This window comes from Felis catus, chromosome A1 (assembly GCF_018350175.1).
Source record: "Felis catus isolate Fca126 chromosome A1, F.catus_Fca126_mat1.0, whole genome shotgun sequence".
In the NCBI taxonomy this organism is placed as follows: Eukaryota; Metazoa; Chordata; class Mammalia; order Carnivora; family Felidae; genus Felis; species Felis catus.
In genome coordinates, this window is record NC_058368.1 from 81,238,672 (window position 1) to 81,260,329 (window position 21,658).

At 51.8% G+C, this 21,658-nt stretch overlaps 2 long non-coding RNA genes across 2 annotated transcripts in view; both read left to right on the top strand.

The window, feature by feature from the left end:
- The first annotated feature begins 846 nt into the window (after positions 1 to 846).
- LOC109499233 lies at positions 847 to 3,163 on the top strand. Its single transcript, XR_002156458.2, has 2 exons — positions 847 to 1,725; positions 2,651 to 3,163. It is a non-coding gene; the product is annotated as an uncharacterized LOC109499233 (long non-coding RNA).
- An 11,195-nt stretch (positions 3,164 to 14,358) lies between these two features.
- The window catches only part of LOC109499227, a 120,446-nt gene continuing 113,146 nt past the window's right edge, over positions 14,359 to 21,658 (top strand). The window contains exon 1 of the long non-coding RNA XR_002156451.3: positions 14,359 to 16,597. This is a non-coding gene — a long non-coding RNA (uncharacterized LOC109499227). The remainder of the gene's footprint in view (positions 16,598 to 21,658) is intronic.

Sequence of the window (21,658 nt, forward strand, 5' to 3'; positions counted from 1 at the left end):
GTGTGCAGGCACGACTCAGCTCCCCTGTGAAGCCCGTGTTCTCGGCTGGGTGTGGATGTTGAGTCCTTCCTCATAACCACAGGGAGGTGAGCTTCATCCCGCACGTCCGACCCGCTGGGCCCAGCGCTGCGTCATGGCAGGAGGCGCTGCTCTCTGCAGGGACGTCCGGGGCCCCGAAGAGCAAGCTTCACGCTGTGTGTTTGGAAAGGCAGCCCCTGGGAAGGGGTGGTGGCTCCTGGGGTTGCCGGTGGCCTGGGCCCTGCCCCCATTCTGTGTGTGATGACGACAAGCCGGGGTCGGCCAGAGCCTCTGTCGGGCGCCCACATCCGCTTGGGATGTGAAGATGGCCCACCACACGCAGCCCGGCTCACGGGGAGAAGGGGTGCCTCCCCCACGGGTGGCCGGCTGGCAGGGCAGGAGGGGTGCGCTGGGTTTTCGTCTCTGGGCGTCTCCCCCTTCTTTCCTCCGGGCCTAACACAGTCGAGAGCAAAACGTCCATCACGTCCCAGCAGGTGGCCTCGGGTGCGCCTGTGGGCTTCACCGCCCTCGGTGACACCCAGGGACCCAGGCCGACCTCCAGGATTCCATCTTCTCTCATCTCGCCGGGCCGCGTGGTTTCAGATGCGGCAGCCTAGACGTGCGGCCTGCCGCCGCCGCGATCCATTACGCTGTCAGCCAGGCGGGGGCCTCCGTGCGGGCCAAGTGTCAACAGAAGGTGAGGAAGGAAATCAGCCACAATCTAAGGCTAATTACCCTGCCTAGAAGTTAATTAAATGCTTGTTAAGAGCAGCAGGGTAGATCCCAATTCAACTTGTCTAATAACAGTCCCCTGACGTTCCCGGACACTGGGATTCGTACCGGGCTTCAATAACTCTGCCGAGGGCAATAATATCCTGTCACGTCTCAGAGTCGGGTGGCCTCCACGACGCACGGGCCTTGGTATTTTCTGCACTAATTTGCCACATATCGGGCACTTCGTATGTGTTTAATTTACACACGTTTTAATTTAGGGGACGCTGGATTGTTCCAATGATTTTGTCATTTCCCCCTTTTTCCAAGAGGAAAAGAAAAGGAACAAAAAAATAGCCCACGAGCTGCAGAAGCGGTCAGCAGCACTATTTTGTATGATTTGGGGTAATGACCATGATTAATGCTTGTTTATTGTTATATCTCTTGTGTTATGTAAATAAAGCTGTGGCCTTCTCCTTCCAATTTCAGGGTGGTGCGGCTGCTTTCATTTGGAAGCGAGCAGAGGGGGGCGGGGAGAGCCTTGCCAGCCTGCGGGTGCGCTCCGAGCCTCCGCCCGGCGGTGCCCACCCCGGAGCCACCAGCCCGAGTGGGGGGAGCCGGCACCACCCGGACCAGGCCTCCCTCCCCCATCCTCTCCCAGGGACGCGGGCTCTGCCAAGGCTTGCAGGGGAGTGAGAGCCGCCACCCCCAAATGAGGCCCTGCATGAGGAAGCCAGCTGGCGGGAAGTGGGGGTCAGCAGGGGAGCCGCAGGCCCCAGACTGGCAGCCACGAGGTCCTTCCCTGTGTCCTTCCGGCCCCCACGGGAGAGGAGCGGCAGGCGCGGAAAGAGAAGTTCGCGGCGGTGTGTGTCTGGGATGGTTCGGGGACTGAGGAGGGCGAGAGAGGAGGTCTGCCGTCCCCTGTCCCTGCCGGCACTTGGGATCAGACACGGTTGTGTTCAGAGGCAGAATGACAGCGCCACAAAGGAGTTTCCGGTAAATGCAGGTTTGGGGTTGCTTGTTGTCTTTGTAAGAAACACGTTAATGCCTCTTAACCGGATCCTGACTTGTGACCAGGTTCTGCTGTCCAGCCAGTGAGTGGTGGTGCCGTCCGCGTGAGCCACCCTCCAGCGTGCTGGCCGCGTCTCTGGAAAAGGACGCCAGTGACAAACGTGGTTGCTGACAGAGCAGGCTTTGTCCAGAGCGGCCGGGAGGCTGCGTGCCAGGCGTAGGGGAGACTCAAAGTGGGATCGTTGCTTCCTCACAACGTGGGCATGCTCGGTTGTCCTCCAGAAGCCCAGGTGTGGGTGTGCGAGGGCACTGCGTCCACCCGCTCGCTTCTGCACACGGGGCCGCCGCGCAGCCCAGCCAGGCTGTGCCCTGACCTGCCGGCCTGTCCGCGTTCCTCAGGAGACGGGGTGGTGAAAGGGTTAATCGAGAGCCCCCCCCGCCCCCTTGCATTTACACCTCCTCTCCAAACAGCATGAATTAATGAAAAGATGTAAGCACTCAGATCTTTGCTGGCAAGAATGCTTGTTGAAATAATCAATTAACCTTGGAAGATCCAATTGACAGGGCTTAAGTGCAAAGTTATTTAAGATGCCAGATTATCTAGCCAGATGATTGCATTCGCTGCGACGCAAGAAGGCGGCAAGAATGCTTCTGAGAAATTTCAAGGCTCCAGAAAGATTTAACGTTATTTCCCCACAGAATTAATCTGCCCATTAGAACATGCTTTAACCTCTCACAAGTAATATCCTGGGATGACTTTAATTTACCTTCTTCCTTCTTTGATACGGTGAAAAATGACCCCAAGACAGCAAACATATAGATCCGTTTCACACTTTGGCTTTCCTTTCTTTTAAAATTGTTTTTGAAATGAACGAAATCTCAATCTATATCCACCTTTATTTTAATCCAGAGATTCTAAATCCACGGACGCACCCGCTGGATGTCCCTCACTCGGCAGGATGCGATGCTGACTGTCGTCGAATAGAGACGAGAGCGTCTCACTCAGGCAGTGCCTCTGTGATGAAACTCTCATCGTATGAGCCCCGCACGCGGCCTTGGGGTGGGGGGCCCTCAGCACGTGGCATCAGTGGGTACGTGTGACACGTGACCGACCGTGGCCAAGTAGTGCCGGGGACGTCAGCTCTGCAGGGCAAGGGGCAAAGGTGGTTTCCTTTTGGATTTGTCCTGCTAAGCGATACGAGATGAGCGGTTGGTTGTGCACGGATCGTGACTTACTCCACGCTAAGGAGCCATTCACAAGATGCGAGTGTTGCTATAATTTGGAGGAGTCGCTGCAGAAGCGAACGTAATTCCGACTCTGCGTTCCCCGACCCTGGCTAGCTCCATGACAGTTTTTGTTTCCTATGAAAGCAGCCTGCTTATTGGTAATTCCTTTAAATAAAGGAATTATTTTCCCAAGCAATTTGTTTTGATTGTGCTACGTTCTAGTTCGGCCTCCTCTGCTGCGATGAAAGAAAAAGAGCTAATCTGGCTGGTTTACGATCTTGCTGCAAATAAAAGACAAGTGGAAAATGAAATTTTCGAAAAGCTAAACTCCTAATTTTTGTGACAAAATGTGAATGAAAATGATGAACTTATTCATAAGAGATGGGAATTTTGAAATGAATGATTTACGGGTATAAGCATTAAATATATTAATTTAGGACGGAGGCAGCAGATGTAAATGTTATTCGGTGGCCGAGTGCAAAGGACGAGGTGTAGACAGTGCGCATAGTCACGCTGTTTGGGGGAGCGTGAATCCAAGAGCCCAGGGAATGAAATGAACCAGTGGGTGGTGGGGCTGGTGCAACACAGCTGAGTGTTTGTGTCCATCCTGACGGCCCCGAGTTCGTGAACGCACCCACGAACTACACTTTGAGCCCTACGGGGCTCAGCAGCTTGGCATTCTTTAAGAGTACGTGACTAGCCGTAACTCTGGACATCAGTCTCCACATTATTGACGTTGGGGGTCCGATCATTCTTTGTTCTGGGGGTGGGGTGCCTTACAGGATGTTTAGCAGTATCCCTAGCCTCTACCCACTAGATGCCGGGAGCACCTCCCTGGCCCCACGGTTGGGACAATCAGATTACCTCCAGATGTTAGCAAATCTCTTAGTCCCTAAGAGAAAAATAGCCCCCAACCAGGAAGCCCTGCTGTAACCTGACGGCCCATGGCCCCGTGAACCTTGTGCTCAGGCCTTGTCAGAGATAGGGGTGCCTCGAGGCTAAGGACACATAAGGCTCAGGACCCCTCACTTCCACAGGCCCTTAGAAGGCTCCATACCTAATTTTGTATTTATAACTCAAAGTTTGCAATTTTTCACATCTTTATTAAAGAAGACACCCCAAGTTCAAAAACTTTAGGCTCCATAAAACCTGGGCCTGCGCCTAGGTCTCAGTTGATAGTAATCAACTTATTTTATAGAACCCAAATCTGTTCAAAATGGCCTCCTACTTCTTTCCATATCGGTGAGTTTGTTTGTCCCTTCAGTTAATGAGAGTGTCCCCATCTGAACTCAATATCCCCGGCCTCGTGGAGCCTGATGAGGTTTTGAGCAAAACAATTCAGGCTCCCCTGACATGCTCCACCCCCTTGTGCTTGGAGAAAACTTTCACAATCGAGGAAGCCACAGGCCCCTGTTTTCATTGCCTGAAGATTCCACACAAATGTAGGTCACCAACTAAAAGTTCTACTAATGATTTTTCATAAAAATGCTTTCAGATGAAAAATTCCTTGAGGAATAATCCCAGTCCTGGCCAACATCTTCTTGATTCTTAAAATATAGTGAGGGAAATGAGTTGCAAAGACTTTCAGTGTGTATTTCCTACTGAAACCCTCTCTTGGAGAAGTTAGAGCTCTGGAATAATCAGGTGGATGGCAGGCCTATATAAAAATGACTCACTCCAACTATCTGACTGTGTACTCACTCTTAAATCCTTAAAGACTTCTTGACTGTTCACTAAAATTAAACCTGGCATTGATGAATGGATAGAGGGATGGATGGAGAGGTGGATGGATGGGTAGATGGATGGATGGATGGATGGACGGATAGATGATGGATGGATGGATGGATGGTTGGATGGACGGAGAGATAGATAATGGCTGGGTGATGGATAGATGGATGGATGATGGATCAATGAAGAGATGGATAGATGGATGGGTGGATAAAAGAATAGATAAAGAAAAAAAAAGAATAAAGAGATTGCTTTTTCCATTTTATTTCTCCTAAAAGGGAAACCAAGAAGTTGTTATCAATGGGCAACATTGGCAGAACTGGGAATTTGGGGGAGATTATGGGAGCTGTGAGGGATTTTCACTTTTCATTCTGTACTTTTCTTTAATGTTTGCATTTCTTCGTAGTGTATGAATTATTATTATGTGGGTGGGGTTATCTGGTTGGTGGAATAACAAACGGGTTGTTTGTTTTCTTATGTATATATTTCAATATTTTTAATGACTGAACTTTGAGTGATGAACCCATCGGGGAGCCTCCTGATGTATGGTTTACACATTTTCACCTCATTTTTGCTAAATGTAGCAGACTCTCGCAGTTACTTCTTAATCTTCTCATATTTCTCATATCATTTCAAACCGCCTCATATCCTTCGCTGAATGAGGCAGTAAAGAAATAAATATCTATGAAATATATAAAATGATATTGTTGGACCTCAGGCAAGGATACAGAATAAAGCAACATAAACGTTTTTACTTACTGTGCCCCCAGGCGGCACCTCTACCTAAAAAGAGCAGTCATCCCTTTCTGACTGCACCCCGGACCACCAGGATTTCCACAGAGAGCTCAGCTGCTCTTTAGCTGTTCCCTGTTAGCCTGGGGCACCTCCATGTGTGTGGGAAGGGAGGGTGGGAGTCCTCCCACTCTGCGTTCAGCCACGGAGCCCCTCCTGCCTCCCAGGCTCCTTGCCCTCGACTTGTCCTGCCATGTCCACCTGTGTGCTTCCTGCCAAGTGGGCTGGAGACAGCAGCCAGGCTTGTGCAGCTGACCCCAGTCTACCCAGGGCCTGGGGCACGGTCTGCCACAGAGAGAAGTGCTCCATGGAGGAAGGAAGGGTGAGATTCAACAAGTACGGGTCTTCCTTCTCCTCTTCACGCATTAGAGCTGCCTGAGCTAGAAGTGGTCTCTCCTTTACTGAAATGATCTTTTCTTCCATGAAGTTGTAGTCAGAAAGACACTTCTTACCACCGCCTTCGGTAGCTGCCTCCTCCAATCTGGATCACAGAGCAACTGTTCAACCTGAGAAACCCCTTGAAAAGGCCGTGTTCTACTTCTGTTGCAGATGGGCACGCGTATCTGTATGGTAAAAGCTGGTTGATGCCCCGTCTCTGGACCATTCACCGACTGTGGGTCCGTGGTCGTTCTGGGCCATTCGCCGACTGTGGCTGCGTGGTCGTGGACGCTGATTTTGCAGCTCCACTACACTTTGGTGGCCCTGCTCTGGAGGACTGCCCTCTGCAAGTCCCTCGTTATTTCTGATCTGGCTGGAAAGCTGCAGAACTTTCCAGCCCTGGGCCACTGAGGGACGCCAGTTCTTGGCTCAGGATGCTGGCCAAGCTCAGCAGCCTCCCTGTGCCAAAAGGCCCGAGGAACTCCCTTCGCCTCCCTTCACACCTCACCAAACCTAAGACACTCTCCAGGTCCACTTTGTCACTCGGCCCCAAAGCAGCATGGCTGCCTGGTCTCAGCCGGCCCAGCCCTGGAGATAGTGTCTGCGGCCTCCGGAGGGCCAGTAGACCTGCAGACAGCCTTCTCTCTCCACTTCCAGTCTCTCCTGCCTCGGCCTCAAGCCCCGCCCCCAGACAGGGCCACACCCCTCGCAGGAGCAGTCCCTGGACTTCGCAGGAGGTGTCCCTGGACACCTCCCTGGTGAGGGAGGTGGACAGACGGAGGCAGCAGCACCCTGCCAGGCTCTGGGTTGTCATTATAGCTACACGTGGAGCCACGATGCCCTGAGCCGGCCTTTAGCCAGCGGGGCTGGACCCTAGACACCCCGCACCCTGACGTGGGGTGGTGTATTCTCCCGAACGCACATCTCCCCAGGCAGATGCTGAGACGCCGGGGTGTGGGCACAGCACAGCCCCCCTGGGCAGGTCCAAACAACTGGCCGTTCACACAGAAACGCAGCCGTCTGCTCCGGGAGATACCTGAACTAGGAGCAGAAAGCGAAAGGCGTCCTCAGGGTGAAATGCATGTGCCTCTATCTGGGGAGACTGCAGGTTCTCACGGCCAGCCCAACCCCTGGCCACGGTCCTCGGTTCCGAGATTGCGCTCGGTGATCACCTGCTTTTACCTCCTAAGTATGGAACTTGAAGTGCTAGCCTCTCCCTCAACAAGACCCTACTCAAAGGTTTTCTCTGGAAGGATGGCTTTAACGTCACAGCCAAGAGAAAACAAGAACGAAGACTGAGCTCAGTTTTTGTCCCATCCCCAAGGGTGATACGGCTCAGTGTGGTCCCACCCCCAAGAGTGACACGGCTTCCTTGCTTCCCCCAAAATTGTGGATAGGGGCTCGGCACAGATGGAAGGGTCTTCTCTCTTCTGCTGGTGCCCTCGGGCGCCTCTGGCAGCAGTGGGGGGAGGGCCGGTTCTCTGCACTGAGATCAGGGCCTGTGAACCCAGCACGAATTCTACTCACTGGGCTGTTGTTAGACAAAACCGCCCCCCCCCAAACCTTGCAGAAACCTGTGTGTCTTGCCTCATGCTCTTTTGAAGGTAAAGCTTCAAGCCAGCTAACCTCTGAATTTTTCATAGTATCTTTTGAAAATCAGTTAAAAACACGATTTCACTTATATGTGGGATTTAAGAAACACAACCGATGAACACGGGAAGGGAAGGAAACATAAGATAAAAACAGAGGGAGACAACCCATAAGAGACCCTTATATAACGAGAACAAACTGAGGGTTGCTGGAGGGGCGGGGATGGGCTAGATGGGTGACGGGCACTGAGGAGGGCACCTGTTGGCATGAGCCCTGGGTGTCGTATGGAAGTGATCAATCACTGTGTTCTGCTCCTGAAGCCAAGACTACACTGTATGTTAGCTAAATTGGGTTTAAATAAATAATTTTTTTTAAATCCCCTTAAAAATTGGTTTTGGTTGGGTTAGCCAAACTCTGATTTTAAATCCTACGTGGATTATGAATCTGCAGATAAGCACTGCAGACCCAAAGCTCTCAGGCACGTCTGGGGTTTTCGAGGGAGCTCCCGGGGCGGGGTAGAGGCACTGCTTACTCGCTCCGCAGCCTGGTGTCCAGAGTCACATGCTCCTGCTGCCCCGTGACACGTCAACAAACAGCACAAGCAGGGAAGTGTCTTTTCTTGCACACTCTGTGCCTCAAGTTCATTTCCTCTCAAAGCCCCATCTTGGAACCCTTGAACCCCATCACCCTGAATGCTTCCAGCCCTCTCCTCCACGTGAGCTGGGCATCTCCCCAGAGGAGATGGGATCCCATGAGAAACTCAGGCTCTTCACTCAAAGTCAAGGACATGATCTAAACCACTGACGACAACTGCCCGGAAACAGAAGTGCAGGCCCCGATTGGTGGCTGCTCCGTGACAGCGCAGCGCCCCTGCAGGTCCTGGAGTCTTGACCCCACCCGTGCCTTCTGCCTGCTGGGCTCCAGTCAAGACGACAAAGATGGCCAGCTTGGTAACACATGGCACCTACCACATGCCAGTCACAGCCCACTTCTCTCCACAGGCTAACGCACCAGGTGTCCATCCCAACCACCGTGTGGCGGGGACCTTGATTGTTACTCCCATCAAAGGGGGAGAAGCTGAGTCAGGAGACATGAAGAGGCTTGGCCAAGGCCACACAGGGGTCAACTAGTAAAGTGAGTGGCTCAGGGGTACACCTGGCAACCCCAACAGTAAGCCTCCAAACCCTACATCATGCTCACTGAATAGCCCACCAGTAAACACCACACACAGTAAACAGATCTGTTCGCATCAGGAGCCTGGGGGACACTGGACCAGCTCAGCTGCAGAGCCATGAGGGGCCTCCGCCCACCGGGACCTGTCCACACCCTCTTATTTCCCTGCTGAGCAGCAGCCGTCCCCCTCAGAGCCCTTCTCCCAGGGAAATGTGTGCTCACGCAGCTCTCGTCCACTGGAAATCCTCTGCCACGGTCCACAGTTCAGAACTTAGAGCGTGGTCGCGTCACCGGGTGTCATTCCAGAGGCCACCTCTGCCTCATTTGCTCCTGTGGCAGACCCTCCAGGGCAGCTCAGCCAGGGGTTCTAAACATGCCACCTTTCGTGGGAAGGACGCGTGCAGACAAGGCACAAGGCAGCGTCCTGGTGAACGTCCGTGGACTGTTCCCTGGCTCTGCCGAGCAGAGCCGTGAAAACGGCAGCACCCTGTCTACAATAAACTCACACATCCGTGGCACCAGGGCGGTGCACCACACACTCCTACATGCGTGACCGGTCAGAAGGCACCAGCAGAAAAGACCGTCCTGCAGTAAAGGGGGAAGGGGGGCATGGCCCTGGCGCCCTCAGGTCTGAACGTGCCCTGCTGTCCACACGCTGAGATGTACACGGAACGTTAGGAGCTTGTTGTGTTCTGTCCAAATCACCTTTATTTCAAGTCCCCAAACCTTCTGGCTCTCTGGATCCTCCTCCTACTGGAGAATGTGTACACAGTTCTGGAAAGTTCTGCGAGGCCTCTGTAGGGTTTGGCTTGGGGAGGGGACTGTCAGTTCACCTGCCTGGTTTGGGTTCTGTGACAGCCAGGCCTGCCTCACCGTCAGTTACCTGAGGGGCTCCCCGGGGGTCCCCAGACCAGCACTGTCAGGGAGAAATGCAATTGAACAGATGGGAGTTTAAATATTCTAACAGCCGCATTTGAAGCAAAAAGTAAACAGAAATAAGGAAAATTAGATTTAATCATATACTTTGCTTCATCCAGTATCTGAAAAATACATTCTTTTCAACCCATCAATCATGTTCCCTGGTATTTACCAAAATGACTTAAAAACTACATCCACGCAGAAACCTGCACAGAGATGTTTAGAGCAGCTTTACTCATCATCGCCAAAATTTGGGAGCAGCCAGGATGGATGATAGACTGTGGTCCCCCCGACAATGGGGTCTCATTTGGCACTAAAAACGCAGGGGCGGTCGAGCCCCATAAAGATGCGGAGGAACCTTGAACGCATATGGCTAAGTGAGAGAGGCCAATCTGAAAAGGCTGCACCCAGTGATTCCAGCTACACGACATTCCGGAAAAGACAAAACTGTGGAAACAGTAAAAGATCAGTGGTTGCCAGGGGGTGGGGGGATGAACAGCAGAGCAGAGAGGGCTTCCAGGGTGGTGAGGCCACGCAGTGGGACGCTGTCATGAGAGACACACGTCATTACACGTTTGTCCAAACCCACAGAGTGCGCCACACCAGGCGTGAGCCCTGATGCACACCTGGGACTCGGGGCGATCATTTGTGACGATGTCCCACCCCGCTGGGGATGTGGACGCGGGGGGCAGGGCGAGTGGGAAATCCCTGTTTCTTTCTCTCAGTTTAGCCACACACCTTAAACAGCTCCAAAATATAGTATATCCATTAAGATTTTTATTTTCACCGTAAGTCTTCAAAACCTGATATGTATTCTGCACTCACGGCCCTTAATTCCACGGGGTTTCAGGTCTCAGTGGCTGCCCCGGACCGGCGGCTCGCGCCTTCAGTGTTCTGAGGCCGGGCACCCAGGCAGCTACCTGCTAGGTGGAGCCCCGGGCAGGGGGACACAAGGAGAAGAACCACGGTTTGAGGCTCAGGAAGCTGTGCCTCCATCAGTATAGCAGACTCCTGCGCGTGACGTGTCTTCCTTGTGCCATGTTCATCCGGCCTGTAAATCGCAGCGTGTGATGGATGGGCCTTAACGGGTTTCACCTCGTGGTCAGGCACACGCAGGTGTGTGCAAGCACCTTTTCCCAATTTTACCTTTTCTTCCTCGAACTCACCAGCAGGGAAGCCGCTTGAGTTTGGGTGCTCACAGCCACAGCACTTAGCAGGTGTTTCCTCTGCTTTATTTCACAGACTCGCGGCTGGGGCACTGGTGCCGCGCAGACAGACGTTCAGTGGGTGTTCGCCAAATTCCGTGGGTAACTATTCTTTTAGGAAAGGCCTGTGTTTTAGGGAAAGTATATAAATAGGTATCAGAAATTTTCTTACTTTGCCATATAATAAAGGTTGCAAAATAGATCTTTAGAAAAAAAGACAAATTTTAAAGCCTCGATTATTTTATGCGAGAACAGACTGCTCTGCATCGAAAACCCTTTTGTCGGGCATTTTCACTATCCACTAAACTGCTCAGTTGAAAATTAATCCTGTTACTAAAGAGTAAATCTAGTACCAAAATAGTCAGTTGGGGGGTGACAGGAAGGTGGGAAGGCTCACATCCCCAAAAGCCTGTCCTCCCTGGGCAGCTCAGTGGCCCTCGGGACGCTAACACAGAAGGCAGAGCTACCTGGGTCCCAGACGGCGCGCAGGCCCACGCGAGTCCTTCCCACCAGCCACAGGCCGGCCGTGGCCACAGTCTCTGGACCCGCAGTGGGATGCGTAACACAGGGGACTGCGCAGGCCCCGGTCACCACGCTCCTCCTCCTCCTCCTCCATCAAATGGGTGAAGAGCTGCCTTTCCGCACAGAGTTCCGGAGGCTTCCGAGGACATGCACGGGCACGAGCGCAGCACCTGGACACGGCAAACGCTCAGTAAACACTCTGGACCGCAGCCCGTGTCCCGCACTCTCCAGATCTCCCACGCAGGCCGAACAGGCCAGAGCAGGCCTGCAACAGTATTTACAGCGTGCACGAAAGAGCGGGTCGATTTCCAGGGGGCGGACAGAATAAATGAATGTGAAATGGGGCACCGGGGGAAAGTGCGGGAAGAAAATGGGAGCCTGAGAATGAGGAGGAACACACAGCCAAGCAGAGCAAGAGGGCCTCGGCTCCGTGGAGGCCAAGGGAGCGAAATGCCTGCTGGCGAACAGGTGGGCACTCCGCCAAGCTGTGTAATACAGAAGTGATTAATTGAGGCAGCCGGGAGAGGATTAGAACAGAGAGCTTTTGATATTGTGCAGTTGGGAGGGAAGGCCACAAGGAATTTTAAAGCATACGGAAAAAAAAATAAAAAGGGAGGAAAAAGAGCTGAAAAAAAATTAGAGACTGGAGAACTGATTTTTTTTTTTAATGGGTTTGCTCTTTAATCCAGTGAAACAGGCAGTGCTCTCAGCTAATAACATGAATTTCTCCTTTGGTTAGTTGTCCTCGGGAAACAAATCCTTGTTCAGAAATCTAGACATCCCAGAGCCCGATAATGTGAAATGAAACTCAGGAAATACATCATGAAGTGATCGTGCTATGTGAGCTCTTGAAGACACTTTCAGATCCCTCCACGCGCACGTCCGTTGTGAAAATGTGGATTCTTGCACATCACATGTGAGAATCTGGGAGTGAGACGGGTAGACGCCTGACGTCCTCTGCCTGGTTGAGACCGCAATGTATAACAGTCGAGAAGGAGAGCCTGAAAGATTGAAGACAAGAGGGCCGTGTGTAACGACCTTTGTCAGCCCCCCTGCAAAAGTAGAGTGGGATCACCTAGAATTCGTGGCACGTTTTCTTCCTGAGAGCCTGAACTGCATACTGTCTCTAACTTACCATCCCTGAGGTGACCACGCAGGGCATGTGGCACAAGGACACCCTTTGTCTGTAGGAATCGTGGAAGTTTGGTGGGGGGGGGGGGGGACGGGGGGCAGGGCAGATAGACACGAGTTGTCAAGCCCATTCCAGAACTGGAGGTTCTGGGGACCTGATGGGGTCCCCAGACCCTGAAGTGACACCTACACTCACTTCCTGACCTCCAGCCAGCGCTCCGTCCGCTGAACTTTGGACAGACCCAAGGAAGCAAAACACTTGAAAGTTGCCTCTTGTGGCCCTGGCCGTCTGTGGTGACCCAGCACTTAGAAAACAAGTTGTACAGCTGCCTGCCCTTCCCTGCCTGTGCACCTGCAAGCCGTCCCGTCTGGGCAGCCCCGTGGGACCGCATGCAGAGCGAGCCCCTTACCACGTGGTACCTAGTACTGCACTATCGAACGGAAAGGAATTCACACAAAGGCTCCCGCGAACCATGGAGTCTCTGCGTCACCGCTCACTCCACAATTTAGTATTGAGCCGCTCAAGGTCTGAGAATCTGTGCACAAAGTTGAACGCTCCTGTAGACATGGTGGGTGTTTATTAGAGTGTCTGTAACTATGTTCCTATCTTTCACTACTGCTTTTCACGGATGCCGTATTTAAAGATTTCCAAGTATCTGGGGCCATCAGAGATCCGAGACCTAACCCCAGTTTGTCTGCTAGCCAGTCTTGAGCCAGTCACGTTCCTGCAGATCTCAACTTCTCCCTCTGTAAAATGGGAATGTTAGACCAGCTGACTTCCGTGAATCCTTCCACGTCTGTTCTGTGAGCCTCTACGACTCACGCCTCCTCCAGCTACAGTCACTTCTGCCACGCACACACTGTCACTCTCGCACGGGTACAAGGGTGCGTGCCCCACTGTGACGTCCCAGACGGAGTCTGATCCTTCCTGTACCTCGAGTGTCTGCAGCAGTGGCCACAACGAAGTGGCCCACGTGGACACTGGGCCGCCAGGGAAGGCGGGCGGGTGCTCAGAAGCCCGTGGGGCCCACGGACCTAGGTTCTGCTTTTGTCTTTGACAACCAAAGAGGCCTGGATGCTTGCACAGCTAAGAGATGTGCCCCCTACATGAACCCAATTTTCAGGAAATCCTAAAGGTTTCCCTTCTACCACTCTGTTCCCATAATTTCAAAGGGCAACTCTCCCATTGTGCCCATTTCTAAAGATGAGGAAACGGAGGCTCAGAGGCTGGACACAAGGCCCATCATAGCTGGACTGGAATCTGGGATTCCAGCTTGGATTGTATTCCATTGTCTACTTTTGCATCAACAAATGTTACGAGTTTTTCATTTTTTCCTGAGTTTCTTGGACTGCTTCACCAACCTCTCAGGTCTGTGATCTTTGTAGATGTAGAACTCTCCAGAATCTGTCAAAATGTTGGCTTTGGAGCTATTCAAAGAATCCTGATTTTAGAGTCTATGCACTGATGTCTATTCCTGTTTCTGTCATGGGAAATGCATACATTTCAAAGACGTTTTCACAAATGTCCACTATAAAATCTAAACCACAAAAGCACAGCAACAGAGTCACTGTGTCAGATGTTATTGAAATTCATTGTTTCTTGGTGCTGCAGAGAGAAGTACTTCTGGAATATGAATGTGACACGAACAGTCATCCCAAGCCAGGGACACCCACTCGGCCACACTGGCAGGAGGTGGGGACACGGGGCAGGCAAAGGGCATGCAGACCCTTAAAACGCTGAAGAACATGCTGTCACCAAAAAGACCAGAGATAACACGTGTTGGCGAAGACGTGGAGAAAAGGGAGCCCTCGTGCATTATTGGGAATAGAAACTGGTGTGGCCACTCGCGAAAACAGTACGGAATCCCTCAAAAATTAAAGACAGAAGTGCTGTACAACACAGTAGTCCCACTTCTGGGTATTTATCTGAAAGAAATGAAAACAGGATCTCAAAGAGGTATCTGCACCCCCAGGTTGATAGCAGCGTTACTCACAATGTCCGGGACATGGAGACGGGCTCAGTGCCCACCGACAGGCAAATGGATGAAGAAGGTGTGGTGTGTACATACATGGAATATTAATCAGCAGGAAGTTCCGCCATTTGCAATAACACGGATGGACCCTGGGGACGTTATCCTAAATGAGATCAATCAGACAGAGAAAGACAAATATTATATAATTTCTTATTTGTGGCATCTAAAAAAACTGAACTCATAGAAACAGAGGATAGATTGCCAGAAGGGAGGGGGAGTGAAATGGTGAGGGTGGTCGAAAAGTACAAACTTTCAGTAACGAGATAAAATTTTTTAGAAATGTGTGTCGGGAAAAAATACTGACAAAACAGCTGGATGTATGAGCTGTTGGTATTTTTCAGCCTAAAGTAAGGCACGTTCGTTTACAGAATTGGAACGAAACAGTAAAGTATGGGGCCAGACCACCCAAAAGGAGTAACTGAAGATTGCCCACCACGCACAGGCAGGGCTGGGGGCTGCACATTTCCCGCTAAGCATGCCTTCGTGGTCTTGCAAAGCCCCCGACCTCTGAGCGCCTCGGCATGCTGGTTTGGAAAACGCGAAGTGTGGGGGATTCTGCGCCTGAGGCCCGCACGAGCCTGCGGGAGGAGGAGCCGGCCGTGGGTTCCCACTGTCCGTCACTGCTCTGGGTTCACGTTCACCGTGGTGCACACGCATGACTGCGTGCCGGCCATGCCTCTCTTCCCGCGACCACAGCGGTCGTTCTGCGCAGGAAAACAGCAACTTCCATGGCAAAACACGAATCCCTCATTTGATATAATTCCAGATATGCTCCTTGTAAGTGGCACATGGTCAGGTGTCCAGCTGCAGCTCATCCCTCGAATGGGGACGGCCCACGTGGGGTGAGCGTGTGCAGACACAGCGTGAGGACGCTCTCTGAGGCAGGTGTCCAGAATCCCAGCACAGCACCTTCCGGGCAAGACGTCCACTGCCTTTCCCCGTCACAGCAAAAATGCTAAATTGTTTTTCCTGTTGGCATGAGTGTCTGAAGATGTGTCACCAGAAGAAGACCAATATTCAAAACGTGCTCCCTCCTCAGATTGGCCCAGGAAGTCGGAGTTTACAGTGTGTAACCTGCAGGCCCGTTTTCCCACGTGTGCAGTGGGGACGGTTACTGGAGAAATAGGTAGCAGCTGCACGCAAAAGGTTACGCCGAACCACCCAGCCCACCGACTGGCGGGATGCACAGCTTCACCGTGGCTGCAGAATCCCACCCCAGCCCCCCTCGCGGGGACCAGCAGGCCACCGTCAAGTGCGCGGGACGTACAGCCACTGCTACCCACAGGGAGACTGGCGTCCTCTACGTGGAACATTCCGGAAGTTGTAGAAAGGCTAAGGTGCCCCTTCTACCTGAGAGTGTGGGCAGCAGGGTGCATCCCCAGCCTGTGCTGCCTGAGCGAACCTTCCGGAAAGCCCTGCAGATCTACATCGGGGGTGAGGGATGAAGAGGCGGAATCAGGGCGCCCCCCGCCCCGGGCGGCACCTGAGCTGACCCAGTGTGCCCCCCCCCCACGGCTGGGGGAATGGTTGCATCCAGCGTGGCCTCGCTGCCCATATGCCATTCAGCTCCTGTCTGCCTTTTTGTTTACACTGGGGACACAATGGGAGCTACAGTCCTTCCAATACATCATTTATAAGTGTATTCTACCTCTGAATGTACAGACAGAGCTTGCTGTGGGTGAATAAGCCCCTGTGAATATTGCCAAGACACTGTGCTTTGTTCAGCACTATTCTTCACAATAGATACCACACTTTGGAAGTAATTTTAAAAAGGGAATCAAAATAGTGGTACTTTTAGCCTTTGTTTCTTTTATACCACAGTGCATTCTCTGTCTCTCATTCAGCCGCTCCCATTATACTGACAAATTAAATAAACCACTCCATTGCAGAAAGGCTCGGCCAGGCAGGGGCTTCATCCATCCACTGCGGCCCCGGGAAGTGGAAAGAAACACTGAGGCGGTTTCTGCTACCAATTGCAGCTAACTTCAGTCGAGGAGCCAAAAAAAAAAAAAAAATGGGGGGTAGGATTCAGAACTTGAGGGGGCTGGCAGCACCCAAGAGCTGGCCTCCGCGGCAGGTAATGTCCACGGCGGAGAGGGCCGCGGCTTCTAGAAGCGCTGAGAGTCCCTTCCTGCTGCGTGGGCCTGGGAACAGGAGCAGGTGAGTCACAGGAGGCGCCTGGGTGGCCGGAGCCCGCTGGCGAGGGGCAGGCCAGGGGCACCGCGGGGCCGAGTGCTCGCTGCTCCAGGAGGCCCAGAAGGTTCCCCCTCGCAAGCATCTCGGCTTTTCTCTCCTTTTCGCAAAGCGGAATTGATTCAGACGTTCGCTGACTGCTTCCTGCAGGGCGAGTGAATGGCTCCGGCACAGAAGGAGAAGCGCTCTCTCCGTCTTTCTCTCTCTCCCTCTCTCTGTCTCTCCCTGTGTCTGTGTCTCTGTCTCTCCTTCTCTCCCTTAAGCTCCGCCGTGACTTTTAGAAGCTTCTGGTCTGTGCAGTCACAGATGTTTGAAATGCAGGCAAAGGAAGAGTGGGACATAGGACTTCTGAGGGAGGAACCGTGTCTGGTCTCTCCTGGTCCGAAGCTTCCTGGAGACATGAACGCCAACTTTGGAACATAATCCTCTAACTTTTGGCCTGAAACCGTTTTTATTTTTTCAGGGGAACAAAAGAACAAACCCATTACTTTTCACTTGGGGAGAAAGCTCTTTTAAATTGCTAACTGGTGATTTTTGAAAAAAGACCAGTGTCCTTTGAACCAGGATGCACACCGGCATTGCGGCTTCCGATCCTTCCCGAGGCTCTGTCTCTAAAAGTCGCTCCGGTTTGATCCGGCCGAGTGGGCGCTGCTGTTGTCAAAGTGTCCTTCGGCGTCTGTGCGGGGACCCCACGGTCCCCACACCCCTTCTGCTGCCACCCACTCAACAAAATGAGCGGGATCGGTGGGAAAGAGAGAGAGCGCTTGCTGTCAGAGGCGCTGATTTCCTTATGAAAACAGAGCGCCAGTAAATGCCAGTTCCAGGCGGCAGCTTTGAAGGCGCCAGCCCCCAGCCAGGATGACCTCATTGAAAATGCGCGCCGTCTCAGGCACGGAGTGGGGGACTCTGTGCTCCCACAGAGGCGTCCCCTGGCTTCGAAGTCAGAGGCCACTGCAGGCAAAGAGAAATATTGAGCCAAAAGAGTTTGAACAGAGCCATCGGGGTTCATCTTTTATTACCAAAGAAAGACTTGAAAAAGCCCAGGTGAAATTTCCTTCCATTGTCTAGGAAAATTCTCTGTAATTTGCCCCCAGGGAAATCCAAGCGCCTGGCGGCCGGGGGCGGGGGGTGGGGGGGCCACCTCCTCTGTCCTTCTCTCTTCCTTTCTCGGGGTAAATGTCTCCGGGGTCCCTGGAGAACGGAGTGGGTGAGCGGGGGCTGAAGGTCAGGGTTGCCCACTGTGGCCTGACTTTTAAGCTAAAGAGGTTTTTCTTTCTCTTGTTGCCATGCCAGGTCTAATTTGGTGGCATTATGCTAACGGGGAAGGCCCGCTCCTGACAGGAGGGGTTCAATGAGATTACAAGCTTTGCAGTCTGTCGGCAGCTCCCGCTGCCCGGACCTTAAATGGGGATTTAATGGCCAGCTTTATCTGTAGCGTATCAGTGGAAATCTGCTGTTTTCAGCAACTTAATTGGCACTGTGTTTGCAGGAGTTTTTCGGGGAGGTGGGAGAGCTGACCAGATTTTAATGCTGAATTATTTAGAGATCACACTACCAGAATGTCAGTGGAAATCTGTGGTGCGTTTTGTTTTTCTGAAGCGCGGAGAGCTTCTGAACGGGCAAGATGCCGGATTCTGCTGTGACGCCCGAAACTTTCTAAAAATATTCAGAGGGTCTGACGTAGTTTATTTATAGATGGGATGCACAAGAGTAACAGTTGCTCTCGCAACATATGTGCGGTGTCTGACTTGCGGGGCGGTGAGAACGTGCGACAGACGGGCAGGGAGCTCTGCCCAAGCCGAGTGCGTGTCGGTCTTTCCAGAATTTTAGCAGATGGGATCCGTGTGTCCCTGGGGTGCGTTACAGGTGACTGAGGCAGTGCAGACCCACATCGGGGCAAGGGACCCGTGTGGGCGCGTGTGCACGTGCACGTGTGTGCAGGACGGAGCACAGGCTGTGTCCAGCGTGCTGGCTGGTCTGTGTGTCAGGCGCGTACGGAAAGGCTGGACTGTATGAAACCACAGACACCCCATCCTGTCTGCCCTACAGACCCGTCAGTTACCCACGGTTCCATCCGGTGTGTTCAGAAGGACGAGCCTGAAGAGTCGGGTTTTGCAAACACCCACCCACAGAGGGAGGGGGGCGCGGTGTCCTCTCAGGGTTTCCTGCAGCAGAGAGGGGACAAGCGGCCTGCGCCTGCATGGTGGTGGCACTTGAGGCGGCGGGTATGGGGAGCCCGGGAAGGGGGACACGTGGGATTGCCGGAGAAAAGGAGGCAGAAGGAAGGAAGAAAACGGAGAAAATGTTTTCCCGGCAGACACACCAGCATTGTCTGTTCCCAGTTAGGGTCAGTCCGGAAAGTTCAGGATTAGTAAATTTAATATCCTGTCAAAATTCTCATGATAATGAATCCCGGCCGGTGGCTGGCACCGCGCTTCGCCACTGCGGCTGGCGGAGATAGCGCAGCTCATTTATGAGCGGGAGGTGCGGCGGCGCCGGGCCCGCTGTCCCCGCTGCGCTGCGGGGGCCACACGGCCGGGGCCCCTCCGAGCTGCTCCGCCGCGAGCCCCGGCTTCCCCGGGACAGTCGGGAACCGCCTGGTAGGAAAACCTACGCCCGACATGGTCTCTCCCGCCTGTTGTGGCGCCGCGCCAGCCGTGTCTTTAATCCAAAAGCAAGGGAGGAGGACGGACACCGAGACCCCGGAGCCGGGAGAGAGGAGAGCTGGCTGAGGACGGGCGGCTGCCGGGAGAGTCGATCGGCTCCTGGTAGCACGGCCTGGGCAGGTTTTAGGCTGCGGGGGTGAGGCAAGATGTCGTGTCCCCCAGCGAGGAGCGTGGAAACGAGAAAGTTCCTGTGCAATTTGTTCAAGGCTCTGCACCTCTGTAAGCAGCTGTCAGGTCCGTACATTATGGTACATTGAATCTGAATGAGGCTCTCAACATCAAAACCGTGCATCCATTATGATATCATCTCCCGCTCTGAGCCGTAATGCTTATTAATTCTGCACCCATACTCTCCCGGCTTCAGCAAATGTATTCCATCAGCCTAGCATTTAATTTAATTAGTACAGCTGGGCTCTCATTCTCCTCTCTGTGTCAGAGGTATTGTCAGCACGTTCTGCTATAACACAATTACTGATTGCTTTTAGATAGGCAGAAATATGATTAGGGTATTGGGTGGCTGTATCATAAGCCTTATTAGATTCATTTGAAATCTGGAGATAAATAGGAAACTTTTATTTGCAGTGTAATGAGATTATGCTTATTAGGCCGAGACCTCACAGCCTTTTGCAAAGAACAGTGTATCAGTAGGATTATACTCTGGGAGCACACTCTTTGCTCCCAGGATCCGAGCCGAGCCGTTTCTGAGCGCCTCCAAGAATTCGCTGTTGTCACACTGTATACGTTTTAGGATTATGGCCAGCTTGGCATCGTCTCCATGATGAAGGGCACAGATATCCCTTTTCCTTCTCAAAGTCTGATGGAATACACATACCTCTCCAGATGGGATTTTATTTTATGAGAAGTGTTTTGAAAAATCAGTGCACAGGCTAAAAGAAATTATACTTTTAAACGTATTTATTTGCTTTTAAAGATGTTTGCATTTATTAGATGTCGCTTACAGAGATTGGCATATAATGAACGTCGTAAAAATCCCTAGTGCTCAATCTCTAAAACATTTATCACTGCTGTTATTGTTTTGATAACAGCTTAGTACAATTCCAGAAACGTTTATTTTTTTCTTTGGTACTTATTTGATAATCTCAAATTTCTAATATCCGCAGGAACTTTCTCCTACCCGGAACAAATCACTTCTGAGTGGGGTGGAATGATCACGAAAGGGTTCATATGATTTCAGGAAATCTGTTGAAAAAGAAAGAATTCAAGATGGCAATATATTCAACTGCGCTAAAATTTGTCAAATGCTCTTACTGGCTGTAAGATAAAGTACTTTTGCGAACCCAAGGAAAATGATGACTATTTTTCCTGGGTATACAAGTTTGGGAACGGTATATGTGAATTTTGCCTTAGGAAAATACAAGATGTAAAATCAAAATTGGCAACTTCACGCAGTGTTTTCAAACTGAGTTATCTCCTGTACCCCTCCCAGCACCCGCCCACTCCCTTTCCACCAGATAATTCATAACATTACTTGATTTAAATAAACCCAGGTAGGCAGTTTTCATGAATTCGTTTATTGCATGAGACGTGCACATACGATGAAGGTTCTTTGGTGTTAATTTCCACAGAACAAGAAGCATTTATTGCTTAGTTAAGGACGTGGCCAGATCAAGATACGTGAGGAGGAAAACGTGGGAGTCTCACGGAATGAAAGCTAAAGAGAGATGGGGCTCCGGGGCGGGGAAAAAGGGAGGGTCCTTGCTAAATGGGCACAGAGTTTCTACCTGGGGGATGGAAAGTTCTGGAAATGGTGGTGGTAATCGTGCAAGATTGGGCATGTAATTCATGCCACTGAATTATACACATAAAAACATTTAAGGTGGCGCATTTTTTATGTTGTATGTATTTTATTGTAACGAAAGGAAAAGGAAAGGAAGGGGGGGAGGTGTGCACCGTGAGCGCGAGCTACAGGTTAAGAAGTCCGTGACTCCTTACTTTGGCTGGTGGATTTGCCAATGACAGTGAATTTTAAGTTCCCATTAAGTGAGGTGTGTGTTCCTGCAAAGCTCAGTTTGATCATTTCCTGCCAAATAAAGTATAAGAAACCGTAGCGAAGACATTCGCTCTTTCTCCCTCCCCAAAGGTCTCGCTCAGCCTTGGTAAGAATTGTGGGTGGCAACGTTCGTATCCAGAATTAAAATCGGCTGACTCTGTTCAAGGATTAATAATCCGGAGAGGGACTGAATGAATAAGGAATGAAGAGACATCCAAAAAAGTGACATCTTTTCCCCAATGGCACTGAGGAGAAGGTGGCCAAGAGCCTTGCTCTCCGCTGCCATCTTTTTTTTTTTTAGCTTTATTGAGGTATAATTGACAAGATCGTAAGACATTTAAAATGTCCATC